The sequence below is a fragment of the Canis lupus genome, chromosome 7 (assembly GCF_003254725.2).
Source record: "Canis lupus dingo isolate Sandy chromosome 7, ASM325472v2, whole genome shotgun sequence".
Lineage (NCBI taxonomy): Eukaryota > Metazoa > Chordata > Mammalia > Carnivora > Canidae > Canis > Canis lupus.
The window spans coordinates 14,777,027-14,800,551 of record NC_064249.1 but is presented as its reverse complement, the minus strand read 5'-3'; the positions used below and the strand labels follow the sequence as shown (position 1 = coordinate 14,800,551).

The following is a 23,525-nucleotide window of genomic DNA, read 5'->3' as shown; positions in this document are numbered from 1 at the left end:
TTTCTCCTCCAAAATGGCAAGGTGCTTTCTGATGCTAATTAGAACTTCAATCTCCTTCTGACTCATCATTAGGAAAACCTTAAAATTGTCCAGTGTAGGAGAGACGACTACTAAAGTGTCTTTTGAGACTAAAATAGAAGAAAGTAATCGACAAGTCTCAAGTGAGCAAGTGCCCTGAAACCATGGGAGGTGGGAGTCAGGACCACCAAGGACAGTTGCCAGGGTGACCTCAGAGTTGTGACTGTGTTTTCTCTCAGGTGTCCATGTGTCTGTGTCACAGCAGGAGGGGGAAGAGAGGAGGAATACCGAGGTGAGGAGGAGACATTCTCTGCTGCTTTCTCCAAACCCTTCTGCTTCTGTGACTCTGACAAGCTGCATGTGGGACCATCACACTCTACTTTCCCCAGCAACAATTCCTTCAGGATTAGATGGCAGCCACGCTGAGGGCTCTGAGCAAGATCCCGGGGGAAGAGACCCACAGTCTTTAGAACATGTTCTGCTGGATTCTGGCCCCTGAGTCTCACAATGGAACCTCCCCTACCCAGATGGCTGCTGTGGAGCAACTAAGTATAAACCAGGCTCCTCCCTTCAGAGATGGGTCTGCAAGCCGTGCCAGCGTCTTCATGCCCCACCACTCATGGAACACCTACTCGTTGTCAGCCATTACACAGAAGAGTGTTTTCCTCCGGGGCAACATCCTCTTAGTTAAGGCACTGATTATCCTTCCACCCAACCCAGCCAGGCCCCTCGACTGGCAGGCTGGCTGCTCTCCATCTCTCTCACTTGCTGATTCCCTGAGTGACACACACATACACGTGTGCATGATGGGGGTAATGACAGAGAAAGCAGTCGGGGGTGGCAGCCCACCTGCACAGGGAGTGCTCAGCAGGTACCAGTCCTGACACCGTGAAATGTGTTCCTTTGGGAACCTGCCTGGCTGGGGGTGGTGAATGCACCCACTCCCTGCGTAAACAGGCACACATGGCAATTATCACATTAATCTCTGGAGGACTGGGGGAAATGGTAGAAGGTGGGGTGGGAGGAACAGGATTGAAGAGAAAGATGAGGATGGAGACAGAAAGATGAAGGTGGGGGGGGGGTCTTATGATTCTTCTGGACTGAAGCTATATCTATTAGGTTTCTAACAAGGTTCCATGGGGCTCTGTAAAAAATGACAAAGGGCCTCTTCTATGTATATACCTTGCACAGAGCAAATCTGACCAAGAAAGCTAAATGAGCTGGGACAGGGGAAAAGGAGGATACTGATTCTAGGGTTCTTTCAGGAAAAAAGGCTATCTCGGACACACCTGCTTCCCAGGCTGGAGACAGCCTCTGCGGGCAAGCCTGGGCTGGCCTATAGCAGGGTTTCTCAGCCAGGGCACTATTAGCATCTTGGGCTGGATAATTCTTTGTCATAGGGTAACCCTGGATAATTCTGTCCAGTGTGGTGCATTTGCAGGATCCCTAGCTTCTACTCACTAGATGCCAGTAGCACTCCCCCACCTGTAACAACCAAAAGTGTTTCTGGAATTGTCAAAAGTCCTGGGGGGTAAAAGCAATTTCTAGTTGAGAACCACAGGCTGAGAGGCTCTGTCCCAAGAAGAGTTCTTCGGAATCACCAACTGATCTCACTCAGGTCAAGACATGGTTGCAACCACCACCCTAGACTGCCAAAAAGACCAGCCATCCATCTCAGCCAAAGCATCCGTCCAAGACCTCTGCTAACCACCCCAGGAAGAGAAAGTTCAGGGAGGACAAGCATGGGGAAGGAGAGAGACAGAAGCCAAAGGCCAACTCCAGCAAATACCACGTTTCCTAAAGGCGGCACACCAGGTGTCCCCCAGCTAATGGCCCCTCCTTGATTCTGCTGCATTCCAGCACCGGAGGGTGACAGCTCCTCTTCCACCCTGAGGGACCTGGAATTCATGTTTCCAAGCTGAAATGCCATATTTTGTTCAACAGATTTGTGGATCACATTCAGCCTCGGGTCCTGGCCCTTGTGAAACACAGCCTAATGGGGGACCTGCATGAAACAGATCAGCACACACACGCACATATGCCCTTATGCCGTGTGCTGTGAAGGGGTCACGCTGCAGCAGGGATGCCAAGGGGCATCCGATCTGGTCCAGGTGGTCAGGAAAGGATTTGGCTGAGGCTTTCAGGGAAAAGAATCCCATGACGTCTAAGACACTACCTTGGCTGAGACGGCAGAGGCCAGAAAAGCAGAGAAAAGGTTCATTATGAAGGAGAAACAAAAAGGAGAAAAAAGTGAAAATTAAGGAGTGCCATGAAGTGGGGGACATATGAGAAGAAAAATAGGAGTCAGGGATGACCTCTCAGAACGAACTCCCACTGCTTTGTAATAGCAGCCCCCATGTTCCTATGTGGATGTTATATTGACAAAATCAATGAACTGATGTACAAAATTGGGCATCCCTTGATGGATTCATTTCAAAGTGTACCAAGCCGTATGAACAGCATCCAGATAACCCGGAGCTTCCCTCCTGTCCTGTCCTAGGCACCACCTCCTTTTCCTCCTCAAATATAACATTTTCCTGACTTCTATCATCATCAGTTATGTCGGCCTAATTGGACAGTCACTTCTGAACATTTCCTTGCATATGCTGAGCCATCCATGATCCCACTTTGCTCAGGACTGAACTGCACTCAGGCTTTTACATTCAGAATAGCCCTCTCCCACTCAGTTCCTAACCAGCTCCACTCTGGCTCTCACCAACCCGGATGTTGGTGAGATTCCCATCAGGAATCCTTTACTGCATCCTCCAACAGGTATGTCCATCCCCCAGCAGCTATGCGTGTTAGCAGCTAAGGGCTCACACCTGGGCCCTTCTCTGAAGTATGCCCTGGCTGAGAGACCTGCCTCACTTGGGAGTTTATGCATGCCCCTGGAGTGGCGATGACCTATAACCAATAATGAACTGATGTAAGGGTATCAGTGGCCCAGCCCCTTCTCTGGGTGGAACCACCCTGTGTTGCAGTTCACACTCTGGAGCTGCCTGTGGGATCAGGCTGAGGTTGAAATTTTTGAAACCACATCTCATGTTTTTCCCTGACTTCTCCTGCTTCGCTCATATCCTTACAGTTTTCTCTGGAAAACGGTCCCTTGATAAATCATTGCCACAAGAATCTGTCCCAAAGTCTGTTGACAGGGACTCTGACTGAAAGCATTATACATCTTTCTTATCAGGGCTTTGCCCAACCTTACAAAGCAGCAGCACCCAACCCCTGAGTCACAGAGTTGGATATTTCTAGGTGCAGAGCCATTTATACCCCTCTGACCATGCTCACATTTTAGAAAAAGGATACCAGGTACAGCCTGCCCTACAGCCATTGGGCAGTTAAAGGCATATGGACTATCCAACCTGGTTTCCTGCATACCAGGAACTCCATCCCTGGTCTTGGAAGAGTATGAGAACATACTATCCGATCCATCATTTGGTGGAAGAGGAAGCTGAGGCCCAAATAAGCAAGGTGACCTACAGTCACATTTTAGAACCATAAATGGTCAACTGCTTCCTAACTCTTGACTCTCCATATCACATTTACTCCCAGGTCTTTAAAAAGGCAATCTTATCCATACTATTACCACCTTCTGGGGGGAAAGCAAAAATAAATAGGAAAGCCAACACTAGGACCTGGCAGCCAGAAAGTAAGAATAGTCTTTCTCCCTCTCCCACCCCACAGGCAAGAAAGAAGGGTGGAGGAGCAGGTGGAAAGAGTGAGGACAGAGGGAGTTCCAAGTAAAACACAACCACCTGCTGCCACCCAGCAAGGAGGCTGAACCTGTCAGTCCTGAAGGCAAAGCATCTGATTATGTCTCAGCTCCCTGAGCATATTTAATCAACACTGCAAGTATCCCCATACAAACAAGCTCCAAAGGCAGCAGCTGGCTTAGCTAAAGGCCCCGTTACAAATAGTCAAGACTCTGTATACTTTCTGGCTGTTCCAAACCCCCCAGATTTGATGGCCAGCAGTACACACACACACACACACACCTGCCAGCAGGGAAAACTGCAGAACAGGTTTGGCAAAGAAAGCCAGAAAAAACCAGCAACCTCAGCCTAGTTCACAGGCAGCAGTAGGACGCCCAGGAGACCAGGGATAGGATGAGCTGCAAGCCAGGCAGCTCTGCTCAGGATCACAGGCAAGTATGGCCCCGTCCTGGACATGGGTGGTGATCACCACTGGCACTGAGCAGACAGGCACTGATGCATCAGTTGAAAATCCCTCTGCACTTATGGGAAGAGGACTCAAATGAACACCATCACCCCGAGAGAGGGTGAGCGGTGCCAGGAAGGCAGCCCTGACTGTCTGTGTCCATAGAAGCAAGGGCCTTAAAACCCACATGGCTCAGGGCCCTGTTATCCCTTAAATCTCTTTGGTTAAATCCTTATAATTTATCCTGATGCTTATCGTGTCGCCCCCCTCCCCCCCCCCCCCCCCCCCCCCCCCCCCCCGCTTCTGAGCTCTGGCCCAGAAGCGCAACATGGAGAGAACAGGTCATTTAAAGAAGGTAAGTGCTTACATCTACCAAAGCTGGGGCTGCATTGCACAGGGGCTCAATATTCTCTCCTCTCTAGTTTTGCAGGTGTTTGAACATTTCTATAATAAGAGGTTTTAAGTTGTCCCCAAATAAAATCAAACAGTTTATTTAAATAGTTCAGGGTTAATGAACAAATTTTAATAGAAAATCCTCTTTTGGTCAAAATAGTGAAAAATGTTATGGGGCAGGGAGAAATGACAGACTTTTCATTCTTTTCATCCTTTTCTATACTTTAGAACTTTTCCTGCAGTAACTTTTGTTTGTTTTTAATAATGAGAGAAGACAAAGACTATCGGGGGAAAAACAAGAAGGAGAGGGAGAGGGAGAGGGGGAGAGAGAGAGAGAGAGAGAGAGAAAGAGAGATCCTCCTGCACTGCGACCCAAGGTGCTAGGCAGGCAGACATCTTCAGAGCCACTGAGAAGCCAGGACAGAGGCAGCTGACCCCCTAGGCTAGGCCATCTGGGCTGGGATGCTGCTTTGCTCTGGGAGCAGGTGAGTGTGTTATTCTGACCGCAACCTATGCAAGCTGGCCAAAGTAGGTAACTGAAAGAGGAAATTAAAGAGGATGCCTCCTGTGATGATTAGCTAAAACACATCACCCCTTCACCCGTTCTACAGGCCTTACTGATGAGAGACTTGATGTACTTTTTCAAGAAATTCAGGAACCAGCAAATGAAAGAGGACCGAGTCTCAGAAGACTGTTCCTTTGAGGCTCAGGAACAAAAGGTACATGAGGCTGATAGACCCTGTACACTGGGAGAGCTTTGTGGAGGGTTCATTGCATTCCAGAAAGACTGTGCTGATGATATGAAAACAGGTCTTCCACCAGTCACTAGCTGATCTCCTTAGGGATCAATCCTTCTAGCTATCCTTATTTATTGCTCTTCCATTGGTCCCCTGTCCCCTCCAGCTAGCCAATCACGACTTTCCGTTCCGTGTAAGTACTCAAATCTTTATTATCTTGCAGATTACAGAGATAGGACTCACAGCATCTTGCACAAACCCCTCACTTCATAGGTGAAGAACTGAGGATCAAAGCCAGGTGACTCCAACCAGTTGGCTACAGAAATAGAACTGGGACCCAGGACTTAGAGCCCCCAGTTCACTCCACACAGCACTTCTACACCACTTGGTTCAGTACTAAAACTAGGTACACATGGCCCTGTGCCCTCTAGTTACTTTGTATATAATTAGTCTAGTCTCATGACCTCATATGGAAGCTACATCAGGTTGAAGACATTTTTGATGCTGTCTCTCACTTTTTCTGAACATTAAGAGCATGGAGTTCAGACCTATGAATACTCTTACCTGATTTAATGAAGAAAGGAGTGAGATCATGGAAGGCTTCCTGGACTCAAAGTAGGAGGAGAATTTAGATTGGCCAATCAATGGAGGAAGAGGGTCCAAGGAGAAAGAAAGGGGTGAGAATGATGAGGCCACAAAGCATTGTTCTTGGCAGAAGTTTGGAAGGACAGGTCATGGAAGACCCTGAATGGTGGCCTCAGTGTTCATTTGGATTTGCTCACTCCCTATGAGCTCTTCCTTCTCCCCTCTCCTTTCCCCTCCCTCTGCCAAACCATGAGTTTAAAACACTGCTCAACCTCTACAGGCTTCCCCTAAGCACATCACTGTACTTCACTCCAGAATTCCCTCCGCACTTAGGCACACCCCATAGTAGTATATTCATTCAACACTTTTGAGAGTGTACTCTGCACAAGATGAATGAGAATGGAAAACAGTCCTCACAAGCCTTGGTATCATAACGAAGGCTAACTCATGAGTAGAAATACCTATAATAGAAAAGAGAATATTAAGTGCTGCACTTGAGTTTTTATTTGTACTTATTTACAGACTTTTTAAAAAATATATTCTGTTTCTTTCACATATTGATTCTACCTTCCCGTTAGGGTTAAATGTTTCTCAAAAACAGAACTGTATCTTTTATTTCTCTGTTCACTCTGCTAATGCCTAGGATATTATTCTTCAAACAAGAGATTCTCATAATGTCATTGACTAATGGGAGACTATACCACCACTAGCATTCTTTTGCTTCACAGGCCAATAGAAGTTTCCTTCTCTGGAAATAAATACACCACCTGTAATAAAATGGTGTTTCTGTTGAAATGTAGCAAGTACACTTAGCTAACAAATATTTAGCACAGCACATAAGAGGAGACATTGAAGAAAAAAGGCTTCAAGTAATCATTTTTCTTGGCTTTCATTTTCCTCCACAATGGCTTCTAAGCAGGTGAACTGATTTATCATTGAACATTCCTATTTTAATTAATGATTGTGTGTAAAACACTATGCAAGGCTGGTAGGCTCAGTTGGATCCCTGAAGAAGCCCCAGGCCACTTTCATTTATTTTGTGGCCATAGGAAGCACTCCTACTGCCTAGTAAGAACAGCATGAAAGCAAGAAACCATGGCATTTAAGTCTTTGCATCTTCAGAATCCAAGATATAGCTCTGGAAAACATGCTCAGTAAATTTTTCTTGATATTAGTGACTATAATAAAGAAATATGCAGTCCTTTGTGCCTACTTATCATCTGAGGTCCTGTCCTGAGAGTATATGGGTAAGGTTCTCCACTCTGGTCCCTCTGGATTCAAGTTTCTTAAAGCACACTGTATTACAGGTGTACTCAGGGTATTGTTCTACTCAGCTGTCAGAGTCCCCAGGTTGGTCACCTTTACTTATAAGCAGCCTTATCCATTTACCCCAGTGTTATACAAATATTATTTTCTATGTGTGCCATGATGTGAAAAAAAATGGGAATAGCTGTGCAAGATTACCATCTGTTAGGGACATTGAGGAGGGAATTCCTCACTTGAGTAGGTGCCTACATCAGACAACAGATGTGAGAGCCCTTCCCACTCAGACCATATTCCTCACTTTGCTTCTCCTCTCTTTCTGGACTCTCATTCTCAGGTTCCAAGTCTACCACCCCCCAAACCCTTCTCTTTTCTCATCTCTTGATTTTTTACTGTCTGGTTCACTCTGCTGCTAGAAATTCTACTTGTTTTGCCCCTTTCCCCTAAGATACACAAAGTTCATTGCAATTGAGCATTCCCATTGGCTTTGGGGTATAATAAGGTTGAAATAGAATATGGACAATAAAACAATAATGTTCACTGTTTCCCTAATCTAGCAGTCACTGGAAAGAATCACTTTTTGCTTTCACCATTCTTTGCAGAACTTTCTTTGCTGTTCAGTAGGATGGAATGTCCTATGATTAATGACGATAGGTGACTAATACAAGAATGTGTATATAAGCTATTGAAGGGCAGATCCAACATGGACCCAGGGAGACCTATTTCTGGAAATATGAAGAGGATCTGATTAAAACATCCTCATCTAAATACTTTCCTATGACTTATATCCTCACACTCCAGTGTAACTGAGGAGGAAAAATAATCATGGCTTCCACATGTTAAGCATCTACTCTGTTGGATACTGAGCTAGGTACATAATATACATTAACTCTAATCTTCACAACCATGTGCAAGGGAGGTGCCATCTTAAATTTGCACATTAAAAACAAACAATAGCAACAAAATCCCAGCTTAGAAAGGCTAAGGGATTTGCTGAAGGTGCTTCAGTCGATATATTGTAGAACCAATATCCAAACCCTTGTTTGGCCTCTTCTCAAAATATTATGCTGTGTTGCTTCTTGCCTTGGGGGTGGGCAATAAAAATAACAATGTTGTTTTAATCTGGAACAGACTTGAGATCAGAGTTAGGATGCAGGTATTTACAACAGCAATGCCAGTAGAGGAAATAGTTTCCGACCAACTGCATGTCTTCATCCTATCCAAGTGTTCTATTGTTTCAACTCCTTTGATATGTTTCCCTTAGCTCAGGGGTTTCTTTTGGGCCTCAGACACTTGATATGGTTGCAAGACTGTCACAGCTAGTTCCCTGGTTAGTAGGCAACCGCCACTCCGTTGCCAGGGTGACCTTGTAAAGTAGGACAAGTGATTCTCAGCCACGCAGTTGGCTTCAGTCTTCAGAGCAGGAGAAAGGTGTTCTTTCTAACCAACATATCTTACTGTCTCTCCTCTGCTTAAAAACCTCCGATGGCTGCCCTTGCTAAGTCCCCTCCCAAGACCAATTCCAGCCTAACCATTCCAGTTCACCCCATGGCTGCTGCCTCTACCTAGCAAGCCACATGACCATGCCCTGCTTCTTGTAATTCCCTCTATTTCATGTTCTTTCCTATCTCTCTGCTTTTGCTCATGTTCTCTATGGTGCTTAGAAACCCTCTCCATTTTTTCCACCTGGCAAGCCTCTGCACATACCCTGGTTAAGTGTTATCTCTGCCAGGGAAACCTTCCCAGAGTCGAGCATTCCCATCACTCCCTCCACTTAATGCTGTCATACTATCTAACTGTGGACTGTAATCAGTGCTTGCTCATATATCATTCTCCTCTGCAAAGCTTGATATCCCTTAAGAGCAAGGAATAGATCTCATTTGTCTAGGCATCTGCCCCAGAACCCAAATTATCTCTCAGTAGGTATGAAGCAAGTGTTTGTTGAATGAATAAATAAATGAATAAGTTAATAAGCTGAATGCATGGCTCTGATTAAATCCAAGGCAAGCAGAATGGAGAAAAGAAAAGATGAGGAGAAAGAAAATTTCTCAAAGAGTTAATTAAATGCCTAGAAGTCTCTTTCATTGCTAAAAGGGCAGAGTGAGTGGATAATTTGAGGGAGTTTATCAGGGATTATCACTTAATAAGCCCTTCCCAGGTGTATCTTCCAGGAAAGACTTCATCCTCTTATCCTCTCTGGAAGAAAACAGGCTGTCTCACTCTTAATTCTGATGAGCTCAGGAAAGAATTAAAACAAAACTGCTAAGACTCTGCCTTCCCATCCAGTTACAGTTTCAGCTATAAACTTAGGTCTGAGGGAGATAGAAAATTCAGACTGGACACTCAGCATGAATGGAGACTACAGTTCCTGGAGGGTCCCAAAGATTAGGGGAATACTCCCTGATCTTGGAATACCAACAGATAACCAGGTCTCTCAGGACTGGAGAGGGTATCTAAGAGGGGAGAGGACTTGGCTTCAGGGGATGCAATAGAAAGTGCAGCCTCTCTGGAGGACACACCCAGCTAATGCTGACAGCACCAGGCACATAGCATTTGGGCACGAACATGGTAGGGGGTAAAGCATCTCTCAGGGAAAGTGGATCCGCCCTCTCAATGGCAAAGCTAAGTTTCAAATTCTAGATCCTAGTTTGAGGGTCTTCCCTCTTAAACTTTGTGGAGTAGAGGTATTCTCTCTGCTGGGATTGCTTTTAAACCTCAATCTCGACAATTCCCCTTCATCATCTCCAAAAAAGAAGGAAGGAAGGAAGGAAGGAAGGAAGGAAGGAAGGAAGGAAGGAAGGAAGGAAGGAAGGAAGGAAGGAAGGAGAATAAGGAAAAAGGAAAGAAAAGGAAAGGAAAGGGAAAAGGGAAAGGGAAAGGAAAGGAGGAGAGAGGGAGAAGGAGAAGAGAGAGAGAGAGAGAGAGAGAGAGAGAGGGAGAGAAAAGGCACTTTGGTCAAAATCCTAGTCATCCTTCAAGGCCTTTCTTCTGCCCCATCTGGATGAAGTGATTCCCTGATTGCCCAGCTAGGGTTGCTTCCCCTGGCTGGTGCCCCAGGCTTGCTCAGGGGATCTTGCAACCCCCACATTCAGACCTACCTGCAAATCATTCTCTTGGCTAAATCCTGGTGATTTATTTAGTCTGGAGGGTACAAATTTCCCAGGCAGATTGTCTGATGCTCAGCATGAGGTTACAAAATATGGATAATAAGAGGCAACATCTTATTGCAAGTACTATGTTCCTTTTGCCCACACTGGCACCTTCAATCTTCTAAAAAAATCTTTTGAAGTGGATGCTAATAACAATAGTCTTTTTTCCCCCCAGTGAGGAAACTGAGGTACAGAATAGTTGAGTAACCCATCTGAGGTTGCACAGAGTATAAGTGACCAGGCTACAGCTAGCGGTCTGACCCCAGAAGTTTTCATCAATACATTCTGTACTTGGTACAGTTACTGAAACAGAGGAAATGTTCCACAAACATTAGATGTTAATGCTATTTAAATAGGTTAGCCTCAGCTCCCTTCCTTTAACCCTTGGAAAAGAGGGGGGGAAAAAAGAAAGAATCACTTTATATGAATGAATCAATTTGTATTCATCTCATCTAAATATTTTACTTCCCTTGTGCAAGGAGATTGGTGCCTACTTCCAAAACTTTTTCATTATTTGTGGGTTATTACAATATTTATCACACCATATAATAGTTATTTACTTGTCTTTCCCCCATACAAATCTGTGAATTCTTGGAGGACAAGGTTTTGTGTTTCTTTGTATAGAGAGTAACGGCCACAGTTCCCTGAATAGGTAGGTGCTCAATAAACATGTATGAATGGATGACTGAGCTAACCAAATCATTTAGAAACAAAACACAGGGGGAATATTCCAGCCATAACTAGTTCAACCTGGGCAAACATAGTCTAGAGCAATGGTTCTCACAGGGGGGCTCCTGACTCCACAGCATTAGTATTTTGAGGGGCCTTATGGGAAATGCATGTTCTTGGGTCCCTACGAAGATCTTCAAATCAGAACTCTGGGAATGAAGCTCAACGCTCAGCAACTGTGTTCTAGCGAGCTCTTCAGGAGACTCCTGCTAACATTTGAGAAACACTGGTCTAGGAAGATTAAAAAAAGAAGTCAGCCATGTGTAGCCTCAGTTGCTGAGGTATCCAGAAGTAAAAAGGAGAGAAGTATGAGGAAGGAGAAAGCCTGAGGTTGAGTAAGGGGGAGGAAAGATGACAGAAGGGTGTGGGGAGAGATGGAGAGAGAGCATGAAGGGAGTGGGTGAGGAGGAGAGACTGATTCACCTTGAAATCTCCTAGGAATGAAAGGGGTTCATGCTCTAAGCTAGGTGCTGCCATAGCAACGGGTACAGCGTCTCTCCCTTGTACCCCACCCCCAGGATGGCCAGGCATAGACACACCTACGCTGAGGCCTGAGCCCTGCAGAAGGATCTGAGCTTGAGTTGGAGAGATGCCGTGAGGGAAAAGCTTAAGGACAAAGCACCCCACATCAGCTCTGGTTCCCAGCTGGCTCCTGCAAAGGCTACTTCTTTGTAAGGGCGGAAGACAACGCAACGTAGAGGCGCTTGATTTGCTTTAGGCTCACAGTCTAACACAGCCTGGCTCAGGCGGATGGCTCGGCTGCCCTGTGGGACACTGTGAAAAAGAGGAGTGACTTAAGAGGAAAGGAAGGGAGCCCATCGAGCTCCAGGGTTGGAAGCAGAGGACAATGAAGCAGGGCTAAGAGAGGAGGCAGGGATTTGTCCAGAAGCCGGGAGAGGAGACCAAATGCGGAAAGGGCATATCAGCATAATGCACCTGAAGACTCAAGGCCACAGACTCTGGCGGAGAACAGAGGGATTAGGAGGAACGGCAGGCTCATGAGCTTGTCCCAGCTCTTTACTGGGAATGGCTGAGGCTTCCAGGGCACCCACAAACTGGCTTCCCTAAGGCAAGATGGAGGCTGCGGGAAGAGGACACTGAGATAAGCCAAACGCACAATGCTCCGTGCATTCGATGGAAATAACTTAGTAAAAGCGAGCTTAAAGCCAATTAGACATTAAAAGTAAGATATAATTGCTGTTGCTATGTTTGTTTCCAAGAAGAACTTTTATGATTAGACAAATGGGTAGCATTAGAATTCTGAGCAAACTGTGTGGAAGACTTAGCCTCGCTTTCTCTCTGTGTGATAGAAGAAAGTAAATGTCAAAAAGATAAATCAATAAGCCACTACTATGTTAAAGGAATCTGCCCTCAGAAAATCTTTGTGCAGCCTGAACCCCTTCTAGGGGGCAGGGAAGATGGGGAAGAATGTGCAGCCTGAACCCCTTCTAGGGGGCAGGGAAGATGGGGAAGAATGTGCTGAGAGATTTCTCACATCTGATTTAACCTTCAAAAGTCTGATGAAGTTGTCATTATTACCCCCATTTCATGGAGGACAAAACCAAACTCAGACAAATAGTAAAACAAAGAGCCAGGATTCAAACCCATGTCTGCCTGACTTCAAATACCATACTCATTTTTCTGCAACAAAGGACATGATTCCGTTTACAATAAAGGAGAGGGGAAAGAAGCAGTGGTCCATACATAACCCGAGGGCTGTGATGTCTATTCCAGCCAGAATGGGATGTCTTTCACTGGGCAGGTTACCTCTGTGAGACATTATAGGATAATGAGAAAACAGTGGCCTCATCTCTTATTAGTTGTGTGACAATGGGCAAATTATTTAAATGTTCAGTGCCTCAATTTATCAATTTGTATAATGGAGATGATAATCCCTATCATGGAACAGTGCAATTTGCAGAAATAAGAAGTACAGTCTGATAGTTAACAGTCCATCATGATATTAGCTGCCCAATCTTAGGTAAGTCACTCACTTTTTTGCCCTTCATTGGCTCACCTTTAAATTGCATGGATTGGAAATAATGTAGTTAAAACACTCCCTATTCTGCACGTGGATACTGTGTTCTTTTTCCCAGAGAGGACACACTCCCATCCCCTGCTGCTAGGAACTTCTGCCTGAGGCAGCTCACAGCTGCACCCAGCACTGGGACTGCCCTTGAACCACACATGCCTGGCTTGCTCTGCGGGTGTGGGTCAGTCCCTCCTCTGTTGAACTCTGACCTCCTGGCTTCCCCAAAGTACATTCTTTTTTTTTTTTTTTTTTTTTAAGATCTTGTCATTTATGAGAGATACACAGAGAGAGAGAGAGAGAGAGAGAGAGAGGCAGAGACACAGGCAGAGGGAGAAGCAGGCTCCATGCAGGGAGCCCGACTGGGACTCGATCCCGGGACTCCAGGATCATGCCCTGGGCCAAAGGCAGGCACCAAACCGCTGAGCCACCCAGGGATCCCCTCCAAAAGGGTATTCAATAAAAATTATGCCTGCAATTCTCTGGTGCAGAAATGGCTTCCAGGGACCTCGATCTAAGATAATATCTATATCTTAGACAGCGCTCAATAAAGAGTAATCGGTAATAGGATTATCATTGTAGCCTTCAAACTCAAAACACAGTGACAATGTATATGCAACTCCTGGAAGCTTTATAAAATTGTTGGCTGGACTGAATGTTTTTTGAGGAGAAGGACTGTGTCTTGAATGTCTTCACCTTTCCTCCAAGCACCCTGAAGACAGCAGATCCTTTAGGAACATATTTGACTTCTACAGCTATATTTCTATTCACCCCAGAATCAAATCAACCTGCATGGGTCCAGAAGGTACAAATTTCATTTCCACAATATTGACACACATGGCTCACAACGGTGGCACTCAGTCTCAGCAGCAAGGAACTTTATAAACGAAGTCCCTCTGGAAGAATAACTGTAAAAATGGGCCACACAAATCAAGCAGGGAGTGGATGATACAGACTATTACCATCGGCTCTTTAAAAGTTAAATATTAAACCAAGCTCATATCTGTAAAGATGGGTGTTGTGGACCTGATCCTCCGGTATCCCCCTGAGGCATATACTCATTGGAGGACAGCTGATCCCAGCAGAACTGTCTCTCTGCCCCAGCTCCTGCCAAGGTGACAAAGAAAGCCCCTGACTGCACTCGGGATACACTCTCCCTGGGCTTGTGGAGTCAGACAAGGGGCCCGGCGAAAGGGGGTGTGGGTCAGGTGTTTTCTCCTGGGGGCCCAGCCAGAGCTACCAGGAATCACAAAAGGTGGGCAATGTAAGGTTCCTCAACTCTCTCCTTTCAGCTTGCAGTGAGTGGGGATGAAGTAGGCATTTTAAGAGGGGAGTTTTTGGCATGGTCCTTCAAAGCAGAGGATCTGGCTTCTCACCTGCTCTGGGATTCACTTCCCTCTGAGGAGCATCATCTAGCTGACAGGATGGTGGGAGTTCCTGGGCCAAGGGGTCCATCCTCACCATCCTCATCTGGTCTCTTCCAACCAGCCCCTGCCTCTGGGAACACAGCCCCAGGCATGCCCTAGGTCCTCCAGCACTTCAGGCATCTATCAGCTTCCTGAGCACCAATGAGACCCAAAACACTGTGCTGGAGGGAACAAATGTCTAGAGAATACCCCTGGTCTTGGTCAGCCTAATATCCAGTCAGGGAGATCAGAAAGTGCAATGACTGAAGGCATAAGAAAGGATATCCCCAAAATAGGACATTCAGGGAGGGGAGGATAGGTTCTGAGGGTCTAAGCAGTCCTACAAAACTTTCCCAAAAGAAAAGGAATCCTGGTAGAACTGGAGAACTGGAGGGTATGATGCCGAGTGAAATAAGTCAATCAGACAAAGACAATTATCATATGGTTTTACTCATATGTGGAATGTAAGAAATAGTGAAAGGGACCCTAAGGGAAGGAGGGAAACTGAATGGGGAAAAATTAGAGGAAGACAAACCCCAAGAGACTCCTAACTTTAGGAAAGGGTTGCTAGAGGGGAGGTAGGTGGGTGGGGGGATGGGGATGGGTGACAGGCACATGATGAGAGGAACACTGGGTGTTATATTGTATGCTGGCAAATTGAATTTAAATTAAGAAAAAAAAAAGTCATCCTGGAACCTGAAATATTCGAGCTCCTTAGAGAGAAGTCCATTTGCAGCCTGAGGCCTCCCATGTCAGCCCAGGCTTATTAGCACACAGCCAGGCTGCAGGACCGCCATAATCACCTAATTAACCCAAAACTGTGCACCTGGCTGGCACCCTGCCACCATGGGCACCGAGCCCATGGAAATGTCCCTATTGTGCAGAGTCAGGCTCCGCTGGCTTGTTCTTGGAGAGTAGGCCTCCAAGGAGCAACACCCAGCTAAGGGTGACAAAAACCAAGCTCCTTCTAGTCAGGCCTTCCAGCTACCTGAGGGCAATTCCAGTAGGTGCTGGCCCATCTGGCCTAGGAAGAATTAGGTCAGAATTAGAAAAGAACACTACTACTGCCAAAGGTGTGTGGGGCTCAAAGCCAATACAGGCAGAAAGCCTAGCACATAGTAGGCAATCTTCCTCCCTCCCTCCCTACCTACTAAAATAGAGAGATATACATACATATACACATATATTCATTTATTTACATATTTATTCAAATTTTAACTAAAGTGGCTTTGCACTCAGCAGGGAGTCTGCTTAAGACTCTCCCCCTCCTCCTTCTCTAACAAAGAAATATTTTTTTAAAAGATTTTATTTATTTATTCATGAGAGACAGAGAGAGAGGCAGAGACATGGGCAGAGGGAGAAGCAGGCTCCCTGCAAGGAGCCTGATGTGGGACTGGATCCGGGATCCCAGGATCACTCCCTGAGCCAGAGGCAGACGCTCAATTGCCGAGCCACTCAGGAGTCTCAAGAAATAATTTGTTTTTTAAATAAAATAATAAAAGTAAAAAAAGAGGGGTACCTGGGTGGTGCAGTTAGTTAAGCATCCAACTCTTAATTTTGGCTCAGGTCATGTTTTCAGGGTCCTGGCATTGAGCCCGCACCAGGCTCCTTGCTCAGTGGGGAGTCTGCTTAAGACTCTCTCTCCCCCTCCTTCTGCCCTTGTGCCCCCTCTCAAATAAATAAATAAATAAATCTTTAAAAAAATAAAGTCTAACAAATGTAAGAAATGGATGAATGAATAAATGTTAGAATCTAATAGTAGAGAAGCTAAAACAGGTATAGAGGGTAGTGTCGATTTTACTACTTTGTGCTGTGGGATGGTGAGGCAACAGGGAGTTCACCTTACTTGATATTGTGTAACTGTTTTCTAGCTGGTTTGCTCAACAGTAGCAACAAAGCTGTCCTGATCAGTTCTCAATTTTGATGCGCTGATGTCTGCTTTACCTGTGAAGTTTTAAATTGCAAAAGCAATGTGTGTGAGGAATAATTGATACACTACAAAAATGTGGGAAGAAAGAGTTTAGTCTCCCCTCACCTCCACTCTCATCCTGCTGTGTTTACATAAGTGTTTATAGCCTGATGTGGATGCTTCTCCCACCGATCCCCATCTATGCACATTCAAACTTACATATAGTGTCTTGCTATTTTTTTTAGATGGAATCATCTATATATGTTACTCTTAAGCTACAGCTTGCTTTTCTTATGTAAAAACATGAGGAATGTCCCTCCAGGACAAACACATAGATCAAATTCATTGAAATACATGCGCACACATATACCACACAGGCATGCACATATACAGAACCATAGCAATGGAATATTCTACTAATCTCACTACTGATCATGTTTGTTTGGTTTTGGTTTTGATGCTGTAAAACAAGGCTGAACTACTCTCCTTTATATATTATATCCTTGTCAACCAGCCTTCTTATTCAATAGGTGGAAGTCTCAACAATGGGTTTACTGAGTCAAAGGGAATATTAGTTTTCAATATTAATTCCCCTAAAGGTTGTAGTAATCCACCAAATACCAGACACCACCAAATCCACCAGAAATTCATGACTGCCTTTTCTTCCTCATGCTCACAGATGTTAGGAGCCTTAAATATCGGCCAATCACACAAAAAATAGACCCTATTTAATTTGTATTTTTCTGAAATTAGCATCATTTCAGGTGTTTATTACCACATAAATTTTCTTTTCTTTGAGTTGCTCGTTCATATGCACTATCCTTTTTTTCTAGGCAGTTATCTTTTTCTCATGAATTTGTAGAGGCTCTTTGTGATCAGTTATATTAGAAGCTTATTTTGGGACGCCTGAGTGGCTTAGTCAGGTGAGTGTCCAATTCTTGGTTTCAACTTAGGTTCATGATCTCGGGGGTCATGGGTTTAAGCCCCATGTCAGGATCTGCACTCAACAGGACATCTGTTTGAGGATCTCTCCCTCTTCCCCTCTCGCCAGTCATGCATGTGCACACACACACACTCTCTCTCTCTCAAATAAATAAATAAGTCTTTAAAAGTAAAGCAAGCTTGTTTTGTGTCATTTTTCTTAGTCTATCAAATATCTTGATATTATTTATGGTGGGTGTCCTCTGCCATTGAAAAAAACTGTAATATCTATATAATTATTTCTTAAAGTTACTGAATCAAAATTAGCATTCCTACTGGAAATTAAAAGATTCATATTCTTTTCCTTCTTGGTTTTATTTAGGGGTGCTCTGCTTCACGAATACTAAGATTTTGGTATTAGAGGCTGAATTTACAAACTGAAGTAAGGTAATGCATATTACAGAAACTTCACAGGTGTATTTGACAGAAAAGTTAGGAGAAAATAATTGTAAAATATCTCCTCCCAACCATTAGAGAAACAAAGGTTGGAAACAAATTTTCACCGATCTTCACTCCATGTAGAAGGCTAAGCAAAAACTATCCACTGCTGAATGCTTATCCCAATGCTGAAACTACTCAACACCAAAGTCCTTCCAGCCAGTGGATCCTAACCAGGCCTTTGATCTTGGTCATCTTTGGGTGTGCATCACCCAAGCCAGCTCCTCCTCCTATCTTTATCTCCTTCAGTGCTCCGCTCAAACACTTACCGTACCCTCATTTCTCTAGACAGAGGGACTCTGTGCTATCATGGGCCTCCCTGCATCCCCCAGCATTGCACTTACCTGTGGTTTGGTAATTATTTACCTGTCATGCATATTTATATTCCCAACACCTAGGGAAAGAGAGCAAAGCAAACGGGCAAGAAATCAAGAAAGAAGCACTAAACTCCAAAGCCGAATGTTCACAGTTAACTGCCAACTCAAGATCAATCAGGAAAGAATGTTAAACATTGCTGAAATTACAGGGTAAGTTAATGAAGAAAAAAAAAGATTCAATTTACAAAAAGCTGATTGACACACTAAATGTCAAGAACATGCCTGGTTCATAAAGAAAGGCCCACCTACGCTTCAGGGTTGCTGAACTGCCATTCTCCAGCTACCATGTTTCACTCTGGGACAAATGGTTTATGGTCAAGGATAAAGTCTAAATATTCATTTCTCAGACTTTTAATGAGTTTTGGAATGATGACTATCACTTAGCCCTGACTGCAGCCAATTTTCTCTGAGTTAATCTTTTTTTTTCTCTGAGTTAATCTTGACATCAACACCCCACCTAAAAGACTTTTCTATGATTAAAAAAAAAAAATGATTCATGTGATAGCATTCACTTCAAGCTCACATCTTCCAGAAGCAACATATATTTAAATTGACTATAAGACTACAAAGAGGGCAGCCTGGGTTGGCTCAGTGGTTTAGCGCCACCTTCGGCCCAGGGCATGATCCTGGAGACCCAGGATCGAGTCCCACGTCGGGCTCCCTGCACGGAGCCTGCTTCTCCCTCTGCCTGTGTCTCTGCCTCTGTGTGTGTGTGTGTCTCTCATGAATAAATAAATAAAATCTAAAAAAAAAAAAAAAAAAAAAAGACTACAAAGAAGCCTGGCAAGGAGCTCCCAGGAGAAAGGATTTCCAATTTTTAATACAAGAAAATTATTTGGTTGCACAGAGGCCTTCTTTAGGAATAGAGCCCGTTTCCTCTATAATTGCTGTAGTCATTTACTTCCTTAGTCTCATGTTTTCTCTGAAAGTGTTTTCATTCCTGGGGGTTGCTAAAGAATCTAAGAAAAGGAAAGTTTCCTGAGCCACCCCCAATGATCAGAGCTGGACACACACCTTTATAGTAGGACAGCTGAGTTTTTCACCTAGAGCAGGTTCGAAGGTTATTGACATTGGCCAGTCATCTAAGGGACACAGACCAGCCCATCTTAACACTTCATCACTTCATCTAGCTTCTTGGTGATTTTTTTCTTTTCTAAAGAATATGACTTAATCAGTCTTATGATTCCGGCTTCCAGCATTACAGAATATGTCTAAATGATCTCAAATGTGAATTTCATAATACAGAAATAATTTAGTTCACTTTAGTACTAAAATGAATATGAACTAAATGTCAATAACAGGGTGGAAAAGGCTAGACAGAGAAAGCAGAGGTGGGTTGACAAGACATGACACTAAAACAATGAAATTATTGTATCATGATTCAGAAAAGTTTAGCAACCTTTAGCCTCACCCACTGGATAAGCATGTTAGTGACACAGCTTAAACCTTACGATTCCTAATTTCTAATAATTAGGAACGCTGTGGAGAAACCTGATGCTCCCAGAAGTATCTACCACCTTGAAAGGCCTTTTTCTAAACTCTGAAATCTCTAGACAGTATTCCCATATACCTGAACTACTGTGCTGGACTGATGGGTCCCCTCCAACCCATCCTGGGACCACAGTCCATTCTGCCAATCCATGGCTCTGTTACGGACTTCCTCCCCTCAGAACACTGCAGTGGTTACACTCTGCTCACCAGCTGGAGGCTGTGAGCACAGCCATCTGGGCCCAATGTACTTATCTCTCCCTACTCCCTAATAGGATCCCTGCTATACATCTGAACTTGACCTTTTACAGTCTCTGAATAACATATATTTTCTAGATACAGATGCTATTTCCTCCAATTGAGATATCCACCTTACAAATTCTATCCATTGCTAACTCTTCCCACAAGATATAAGAGTTCAAGAGCTGTGAATGGCTATCCATCTTGAGTCATAATTATTTGTAACCCTCGCAGAACTTGTAACACTGTAAATGCTAAATAAATGTTTACTGAATGAGATGGATAATGTTTGTTGCAAAGAGCTGAACTGAATTTTGAAATTTTTCATTGTTCTTTCACCCTGTTAGAATGTTAATTAATTTTTATAAGATTTTGTTCTTTTGGTCATAAAAGCAATACATGAACATTTGAAAAGAAAAGAATAAACAGAAAAATAAAAATTATCCACAATCATCACCTAGAGATAACCACTCTCATTATCCTCTTAATTGCACATTTTACATCAAAGCAATTAAATAAATTTACATATGGAAGTCCTACGCCCTGTGCATGTTTTCCTGAATTTAGATCAAGTCACATACTCTGTACTCATCCAGCATTTGGTTGACCAGAAATCTCTGCCAATGAGCACTCCTACATATCAACAGTACAATGCAAACAGATGTTCTTGGTGATGACTTTGGGCCCAGCAAGTTTCTGAAGTGCCTTCTCTGAATCACAAATTCATAGAACTTTATTTCTGAGAGTGACCTCAGAAAACATCTCTATTAATGTCACTTTCCCCTGTCCCAAGCATTTGGTAGACATAGATAATCATTCAAGCTACTCTTAAAGATGAGTTTGGACATGATCCAGAACCCTTCTCCAGGCAACTATGTCCATCGACTAAAAACTGTATGCAGTGTGAACCCTGGTTGTCATCTGAGATTCCATCCCTTAATTTCTGGATGCTAAAAGGTCCTGAGAGAAACTAACTTCCCAAGATCCAAAAGCTCATGAGGAGCAGAGCAGAAAGTAGAATTCTCTAGCTTTGCTTTAATGTCATTTGCTTCATATCACACACCTAAGAAAGATGAGATTAGTTTTATATTATTTGAGTTTAAAACATATTTTCCTTCAGCTTTTTTCAAAATTCATAATCTACAAAATCTATACAACAGTCTTAAGCACTATATTTGATTAAGCAGAAATTTGTAATTTATGAAACCAAAAAAATATCCCTGCTTCAGACAAGTCTCCTAATCATTTAATCATTCAGCAAACATTTGAGAACATACTCTGTCTACCCTCTGCCAAACTCTGGCAGAAAAAATAATTAAAGGTTTAGGCTTTGTCCTTAAGGATCTTACTGTATAGTTTTTAAGCAACCACTTCAGATTCTGCCCTTTTATCCTCTGGATCCAGGCTAAATGGACTCCCAGAAAAGGTGCTGGGGGAAGTGAAGAAAAGAGAAGGATAAAGTGTGGAGTAAGGAAGAGCTTCCCCACTGTTATGGGCTATACTGTGTCCCTCCAAAGTTTATTTGTTAAAGTCCTAATGACTAGCATGACCACATTTGACTGTATTTGAACACAGAATGCATTAGAGAGGTGATAACATTAAAAATGAGGCCATTAGGGTAGGCCCTAATTGAATCTTACTATAGACACATGAAGGAATACCAGGAATGCACACACACAGAGCAAAGACCACATGAGAACACAGTGAGAAGGTGGGCATCTGCAAGCCAAGGAGAGAAGCCTCGGGAGAATCCAAATCTGCCAACACCTTCATCTTAGATTTCTAGCCTCCAGAACAGGGAGAAAATAAATTTGTGTTGTTTAAGCCACACAACCTGTGGTGATTTTGGCTTCTCCAGCAAACTAATATACCTATCAGCTACTCTAACACTGCCCTCATAAACAAGGACAGTTCAATAATGAAAGAGCCTCGACTCCTTGAAAGAGAACAGCCCTTGACTGAGCCAAGAGCTGCCTTTCCAAGACACTGTGGAAGACTCTTGGGGAAAGGAAGTAGAGGATCTTACTTGGGATATGCCAAGCATAACTTGAGAGTGGAAACAGGCTTGAGGCAGCTCTGATGGATCAGTGCCAAGAAGAGTTGGTGGAGCCCTTGTCAACCAACACATCCAGGAGACAACAGTAGGGACTCTGACTCAAGGACAGTAATAATTAGGCTAGAGAGATCCTGTACTGAATGTCTTCGATCAGCAGGGTCTTGTATGCCCCTTGAGGAGGGCATATGCTCATGGTGGGCCTGGGCATGACCTCACCATGGCTGACAAAGTTGACTCTGAGAGTAGATGGTCCCTTACCAGACATTGTAGAAACACAGATTGATACAGGCAAGGGCTCTGAAAAGGTCAGGGCCCACCCCATGAAAAAGAGCTAGTAATGGAAAACATCCCTTTCCCTTCCTCCTCCTATTACCAATACTTTCTGCAGGGTTTCCCATGGCCTCAGAAGACATACACAAAATGCAGCACAAGACAACATGAGAGCAGAAAAGCATCATGTCTGGAGAAATCGATTAAGAGCTTGAGACATGTCCTGCCACTAACAAGCTGGGTGGCAAAATTGGTTCTTCACACCCTCTCAGCATTTTGGTTTTTTACTGTAAGATGAAGATGATGATGCCAATCTCAGAGGGCTGTAGTGAGAATCAAGTGTGATAATATATGGTCATGTTTACAACCACTGAGGAGTTCCATAAATGCAGATATCCTAGCAATTATTAAATTTACTTTACTACATCTCTTTCTGCTCATCCAAGCTCTGTCATCTTATTTGAAGGTTGACTTGCAATGTGGACATGGATTTTATATTCAGCCAGACTTTGAGCCATTAAGGGAGAGAGCCCTCAATAGGTTCAAAATTTTTCCTGTTTCCCCTTTATAGGTGTCAGAGAACTGTGGGCTCAAGCAATGAAAGCACTTAACAAGCATCTATTTGGCTAATACACAGTCAATCTCTGGTCCCATGTCTTTCTGTTAACCCTAACAGATTAACACTCAACTCTTCTCCTTCCTTCACTTCACCACCAGTCCTCTCATAATCCAAGCCAAGATTGCACAGTGGTACCAAGACAGCTTCCTAGAATATTATTTTTAAGACACTCTCATATGTTAAAAAAAAAAAGTTAGCTACTAACTGCCCATAGGACAAAGTTTCTAACTCCTTAGCTTGACATTCAAGGCCTCACATAATACAATACACCAGGCAAACATTATTACCACTACCTTCCTGCATGAGTCTTCCACTATGGGGAGTGTGACCTGCTTGTTGATGCCAGACAAGAAGTTTATAGTGAACAAGAAGATAGGTGTTAGACAAGCATGAAACAAATGACCATATCATACCCAATTCTGCCTTTTTGCTTTTGTTCATATTTTGTCCCTCCTGGAGTGTCTCACTGTCTTGGGAGCACTGACTATGCACACAGTATATATATATAGTGCTGGTTAGAGTTATGTACTGCCCATACAACCACATATGGGAGCTTTTCTCCCCCTTCTTTAACTTGAGTGTCTCCACTCCTTGGAGACCAGTTCAAGCCTCACTTCCTATGGGAACAAGACTTTTCTGATTTCATGACACTCAGAATTCTCTCTCTTCTCTGTGTT

General features: G+C 43.8%; 1 protein-coding gene and 1 long non-coding RNA gene across 10 annotated transcripts in view; one reads left to right on the top strand and one right to left on the bottom strand.

Annotated features, from left to right (window-relative positions):
• CACNA1E (calcium voltage-gated channel subunit alpha1 E) overlaps positions 1–23,525 on the bottom strand; it is a 388,038-nt gene that overhangs the window by 151,475 nt on the left and 213,038 nt on the right. The gene's annotated exons all lie outside the window — the stretch shown is intronic.
• Positions 1,019–22,624, top strand: LOC112648459 (uncharacterized). Its single transcript, XR_007411865.1, has 4 exons — positions 1,019–2,790; positions 5,184–5,291; positions 18,197–18,325; positions 22,348–22,624. It is a non-coding gene; the product is annotated as an uncharacterized LOC112648459 (long non-coding RNA).